At 37.4% G+C, this 7032-nt stretch overlaps 1 pseudogene; it reads right to left on the bottom strand.

The window, feature by feature from the left end:
* Positions 1-4418: 4418 nt before the first annotated feature.
* On the bottom strand, positions 4419-5380 carry LOC124108154 (olfactory receptor 6C6-like; annotated as a pseudogene).
* Between the last annotated feature and the right edge of the window lie 1652 nt (positions 5381-7032).

The raw sequence follows: 7032 nt of genomic DNA, 5'->3' as shown, positions 1-7032 counted from the left end.
TCTAAATTTTGGGTACTAGCCACCTATTCCTAGAGTTCTATTTTAAATTTATTCTGAAATGTTCAATTTGGGTATTTTGATCCCCAGAAAATAAGATAATTGTGAAATTTAAAAACAGCATTCAGTTGGTTTATTTCATTCATTTGTAATTGTAAACTATTTCATTTGTAAGTGTCACTACACAGAATATTACATATGTTTATATACAGTTTATGATGCCATAGAGCACAAAAAAGAAGCACCAAATCCACTTGGTCCTAATGTTATAGGAAGGCCAGGAGTATTGATACTGCCAGTTATCAATGATGAGTTCTGCTTCCTCACCTGTTGAAGTTTGAACATTGGAGAAGCATGCCAAGGCAATCATATAAAGCATGGTTTGTTTAATTTGGGTAACATAGACTTCTCCTGGGATGGAGAAGGGGGCCATAGCTGATATCCTGGTATCCCCAGATGCAAGGTGTTCTGCCCTTTTTATATGTCCTAGGCTTCCTTTGTTCACCAGCTCTCTTCCTCTTATCTTCCTCCTTGATGCATACCTAACTAGGCCCAGGAAATGCCTGGTGGGAGGGCCAAAAGGTGGGAATCAGGCGGGTTGAAGAGGGAAGGGCAAGATGGAGCAGCCAAGGACACATTAACAACCTTATGGCTCCCTTTAGGGCAGGGCAATTCCTGGGACAGGTTGCCCTGGGAACAGGCTGGAGCAGAGGCAAATTCTTCATGAGGGTGGAGGAAGGGCTCTGAAGGAATTAACATTTCATCCTTCAGTGGACAGTCTCCAACTTCCCAGACTCACTCAAAATTGGTCTCCTTGATCTGACCCTACTCAATTTACCTATCTATACTGACTTCCTGTCTAATTCTGGCTCCAGTATCACAGGAAGAAGTGGGTCTCTTTTTTCCTGTGTCCTAATCAAGCAAGATTAGTGATGGCCTGATCCCTCTCTCTAAAAGGGATGGACACATAAAAGTTTTTTTTATACATTATTTTTTAGTTGTAGGTAGACACAATACCTTTATTTTATTTTCATGTGGTGCTGAGGATCAAACCCAGTGCCTCACACATGCTAGGAGAGTGCTCTTCCTCTGAGCTGCAACCTGAGCTCCACATAAATGTTTTATTGAAAGCAAAAGTACATTCAGTGTAGGCACTGAATGGTCTATTTCCAGAGAGAGAACATTCCCTGTGTTCCCTGGGAGTCCTGTCCATATATTCCTTTAGTTCCTGTTGGTGTCAGGCCTGCAGACTAATTGAGAACAGCCATGGTGGTATGTTGACAGTGCCCTTTTGAAGTGCTCAATTTGCATGTGGATATTTACCAATTGGTTTATGTTTTTAAGTCCTGAATTCCCTGTGGTAAGCATGGGGGGGGCGAGTTTCATTTTCCTGCCCTTGTAGGTTTTGAGTCCCCCTTTTGATTGGATCCAGACAGCCTGTTCTCTAGAGAAAGCTGACTGCAAATACTGTCTACCAGAGAAAGCTGATTTTATCTCTTTCTGTGACTGTGTCCCTGTGACCTCCTATTATTCCTGCTTATCCCTATTTATCCTATCCATCACTAACAATGCCCTACTTGACTAGAGAGGATCTTTAACTTTCTAATAGTTAAAATTTAATTCCTTATGGTTAGTGAACTTTGGCTTCTTTAAGTAAAGAGTAAGAAGAAGAAAATTTACTGGGAAAAAAAAAACAAAAAGAAAAACCCTTGACCCTCTAAATACTTAGAATTCTGTACATATATTTTAGTATCCAAATATATTTCTTGTGCTATGCATTTTATTTTATAGACCTCACTCCACTGTCAATGAAACTATATTTATTCAATTTCCAGGAGCATGTCTATTTTGTCTAGTACAGTACAAGTTCTTAGATAACTGGTGAAGTAATAAATGAAAGAATGAATGAGCATAGTCCCCCCGCCCCGCCCCACCCAGGGATTGTAATTGAATGACTGAGAAGTATTTGTCCTAGAAGAGCTTGGAGTAGAGATATTGTTCTACAGGGATATATAGAGATCATAAAACATAGACTGTTTTAGATTGGCAAAATTAAATTGCTTTAATAGTAATATATTTTCTTCATAGGTTGTTCTTTTTTCCTGATTATTCACTACATCAGAAATTATCTACTTTGCCCTATAAAACCATGCTTACCGACCAGGACATCAACATTAGTAGATTTCATGGACTTAAGCATTCATAATGGACAGGAACTTCAAATAGCCCTATATTATGGGAGGAAATTGAGTAAGAAGATGAAAAATACTTCTCATCCTTCCCCACCTTTCCACAATACTGATATCGCTCTTTTTTTCGGGTAGGGGGGAGTAATGAGATTGAACTCAGGGGCACTTGACCACTAAACCACATCCCCATCCCTATTTTGTATTTTATTTAGAGTCTCACTGAGCTGCTTAGTTCCTTGCTTTTGCTGAGACTAGTGTTGAACTCAAGATTCTCCTGCATCAGCCTCCTGAACCACTGGGATTACAGGCATGTGCCACTCTTTGAGCAGAGCCAATGACAGAAACAGTGCTTTTCACTCTCTGATACCATGCTTTAGTCATTATATCTTCATTGAATTATAGGATGCTGAGTCAACATCACACATGACTTTCCTAATTGTTCACTAACAGTAGAGGACCAACTAAGAAGCCATTTCCCAGAGTTTCCTTCTCAGAATGGGAAATTAAAACCATGAAAGGACGTTGTGCAAAAATTGGATGTGGGAAGAGAAGCAAAGGTTATTATTCTCTAGAGGTGTTGTAGTCAGGCTGCTGAGTTAACATGACATCCAGAGTATCTTCTCATTAAATATTTTAGAATTACCTACTTTGCTGCTAAGGTTTTCATGATCACTCTCCCAGAAATTACTAAATTTCATTGCTGTTTTCCACTCACATTTTCTATACCTTTTCTGCATGGCTCCAACCTGAAATTTTCAGTATTAATTTCCTCGACATTTTGTCATCAACACTCACACTTTGGCTTTTGGCTCCCTCAGGTCTTCAAAAGCAAGATGAATCTTGGAGTCTACTGAATTATAAAAACAAATAACTCAAGTATAGTTTTAGCTAAAGGGGGTCATAAGGAGAGCAACAAAATGCGGAATGTATTTCTCTACATGTATCTTTCTTTTTTTTCCTTAAGGGATAATTTCTTAAGCTTCTCTGTCTGGAAGCTGGGAATTGAGGAATAAAATCAGCAAGACATGAAGAGATAGTCCATTCCTATTAATTCCCCTTTGACAGATTTTATTTCAAAATGACATATGAAAGGATAATTTTCAGGGATTGACATTCAATTTATTCACTTTTCACACCAAAAAAAAAAAAGATTCAGTTTTGTGGAGAGATTCCTCAGAAAGTAAATATCACAGTATTGGAGTAAGGGAAGAAAAACTATCAAAAGGACAGGAGACATGCTGCTAAATCACAACAGCATTAAAGAAGAAGCTGTGGATGCATGCAATAACATGGGTGAACTTTGCTATGTTGAACAAAAGAAGTCAGACATGTAATTAAAACAGGGTAGTTTCTTTCATATAAAATTTCAGAACAGGTATGACAGGCATTCAGAACAGTTACTAAAGATCATCATTGTATACTCTGATTCAATGGCAGATGGAAATGTTTTTATACACATGCTTAAAATATATAAATATTCCTCCAAACCAACATAAAAAATTATATATAATGAATTGTAGGTTGACTTTCTTTCATGGGTTAGTATCATCTTTGTGTTCAGAGACTATGAAGTAAGCCTGGTGTTCAATTATTTTTACTCCAAATGACATCTATTTATGTTTACAAATAACTTAATTGTAATTATTATGATTCCAAAGGAGAAACTTTTTCAATGAAATATCCATCTTTTTCATGTGTTATAGCTCTCATTACAACATCCTTGAATTTTCATTTTCCTTATTCATCTTTCAAGATTCATTGTAAGTGATGATTTTTCTTGGAAATTTATTTGAACTTTGAAATTACTTAAATTTACTATTTTTCTATCACAACATCAATCACATTACATAATAAATCATCATGTTTTGTGTATTTGTCAATTTTAGTAATGCAAAATACTTAAGATTATATGTAATGCTTATCAATTAACACATGTATCAAATATTTAATTAAGTATGTCTCACAAGTTTCCTTTGCAAAGAGCATTGGGTATATAAAACTATCCTTTATGAGAATATATAATTCTATTTAAATATAGAATTTGATATTCTGATCGAAGAAAGCAGTTCATTCCTACAGATTAAGAAGTTCCACTCAGAAAGAAGAGCAGAGACACATAAGGACATAATAAGCCTAAAAAGATGTAAATATTCAAGGGAAGAAATGGCACACATTCAAACTAATGTAATAGATAACCATACTGAATTTTCTCATTGATGTTCCAACAGAATGTTATTTATGTCTAAACTCTGCCTTGTTGCTTTTAAAAGAACAAAACCTTTGGAGCATATGCTTGAGAGCTTCTTTCACCTGCTGGTTCCTCAGGGTGTAAATGAAAGGATTGAGTAAAGGGGCAACAGAGGTATTGAGCACAGCTACACCTTTAGTTAAAGTCACCCTTTCTTTTGCTGATGGCTTCATATACATAAAGATACAGCTCCATTAAGTAATAGAAACAACTACCATGTGTGAGTAGCAGGTGGAAAAGGCTTTCATTCTTTGTTGAACAGAAGGGAATTTGAGAATGGTTTTGATGATGAATGTGTAGGAGAGGACCACTAATAACAATGTGAGGGCAAGCATCAACACAGCTAAGACAAAGGCCATCAACTCTATTAAATGTGTATCTGTACAAGAGATCTGCAGGATGGGGGAAATGTCACACAGAAAGTGATCAATAACTTTGGAAGCACAGAAATGCAATTTGAGTCCCAGGAGCAAAGGGGGGAAGATGATTAAGAATGAAGCTGTCCAGGAGCTGAGCACCAGTTGGTAGCATACCCTGCCATTCATAATGACTGGGTAATACAGAGGTTTGCAGATGGCAACATAGCGGTCATAGGACATGACAGCCAGGAGGTAAGACTCTGTAATCCCTAGTAGGAAAAAAAAAAGAATAATTGAGTTGCACAACCACTGTAGGAAATTGTTCTGTCTCCAGTGAGAATGCTTATCAGGAACCATGGAATGCAGACTGTTGTGATGGAAATTTCCAAGAAGGAAAAATTTCTGAGGAAGAAATACCTTGGAGTCTTGAGGCGGGAATCCAGCAGGGTGAGGATGATGATGATCAAGTTTCCCATCAGGCTCAAGATATAATTGAAAAATAGAAACAGGAAAATCACAATTTGTAGCACAGGATCATCTGTCAGTCCAAGTAAAATGAACTCTATCTCCACAGATTGATTCTTCATTTCTCTTTTGTCCTATCAAATTTATAGAAAATAAAATCTAATATCACAAGTAAGAAGTTAGTTCTTCCTTTTCAGCTATGTAAAACTCCATGTTCAAAAATTTACCAATTCACAAATATTTCTCAAATCAGCTTAGATTTCATCACAACGAACATAATCCCCACTTCATTCATCATCTTTATGAGAACACTGAGAGATCCTTCCCTTATCCAGAGCTGAGTGTGACCTACTCACCAGTTTATAGGACATTTAATAGTCACTTGAAATGTATCTCCTCAATTTGATTCATGTTAATCTATGATTCATCTTTCAAACACTTTTATCACAATATGCTGTTCAAATATTTGATTTTTTTTTTTTTGGTCCTGGGGATTGAACTGAGAGGTACTTAACCACGGAGCCACATTCCCAGCACACCCCCCACACACTTTATTTATTTAGAGACACAGTCTCTTTGAGTTGCTTAGGGACTCACTAAGTTGGTGAGGCTAGTTATGAACTCAGAATCCTCCTGGCTCAGCCCCCTACCAGCTGCTAGAATTATAGGCATTCACCACAATGCCCAGCTTGTGTGATCAGTATCATTCAAGTGACCCAACGATTATATGAAATAGTTTTCTTGCAAGTAGCCAAAATAACTAGAATTTAGGGATACATATTGTAAGGGTAAAAGAAATTGAAGTTAAAGTGTAAAAGACCGGGCATTGTAAAGTTCCTAAGCTGCAAGGCCTGAGTTAAAATGTAAAGGACTAGGTATTGTTAAGTTCCTATGCTACATGCAAAACCTAAAATTCCTGTAGCTGTTAAGACAATACTCGAACTGCCCAGTAAATATTTCCCCTGACTGCTTGGTTGTTTAATAACTTAAGGGCTCTGTGTGGTCTTGCATGTAGGCATTGCAGGGCCTAAACCAATCAGTTTGAATGTGTACCCCGCTTTAGAACTGACCTATCACCCCTGCCCGACCTGTTCCCGCCAATGTATGTACTAATCAAGTCTAAGAATTGTTGTTTGACTTTCCCGCGGTGTATAATGATTTGTTAAAGGAGACTGTGATGTATGTAAAGTTCCCGCCTTCCCCAAAAAGTGTACTTAAGCATTGCACAACCCCTGCTCTGGGCTCTGGGCTGCTGTCATTTTGTGGGTGGGCACGGACCCTAGCATGCTAGATCAATAAATCCCCTCTGCCAATTGCATGAGTGGTCACTTGGTGGTCTCTCCCTCCGACGCTTCGCCGGACCCTTACAATATAATAGTATAGGAAATTTCTAAGAAAGAAAAAATATATAAGAATCCAGTGAATATACAGCAGGGTGAGTGAGGGGATGATCAGATCAAAGCAGTGCTTAACGAATATTTGTGAAGCTGGAACATAAATAACACAACATTCAAATGTGGATCATTTGAATTCACCAAGATAAACACTATCAGTACTGTATGGTTTCTCATTACCATGTTGTGTCTTTTATCAGGTCTGAATAGTGAGGGTAGAGGGAAAGCTCTATCTAATAACAGTGATAGCTAGTACTCAAGTTATGGTTAGCAAAATTATGTTTCAGGTAGAGTTATGCAATGCTCATTTATGAATTGCAGGTAGTATGCTGGTAGATAACAATATAATGTTTTTCTTCTAGTTATAGCTTTAAAAACAA

This window comes from Marmota monax, unplaced genomic scaffold (assembly GCF_021218885.2).
Source record: "Marmota monax isolate L192 unplaced genomic scaffold, Marmota_monax_Labrador192_F-V1.1 WCK01_AAM20220418_F8-fsc00560, whole genome shotgun sequence".
In the NCBI taxonomy this organism is placed as follows: Eukaryota; Metazoa; Chordata; class Mammalia; order Rodentia; family Sciuridae; genus Marmota; species Marmota monax.
This window is presented reverse-complemented; position numbering and strand designations above follow the sequence as displayed.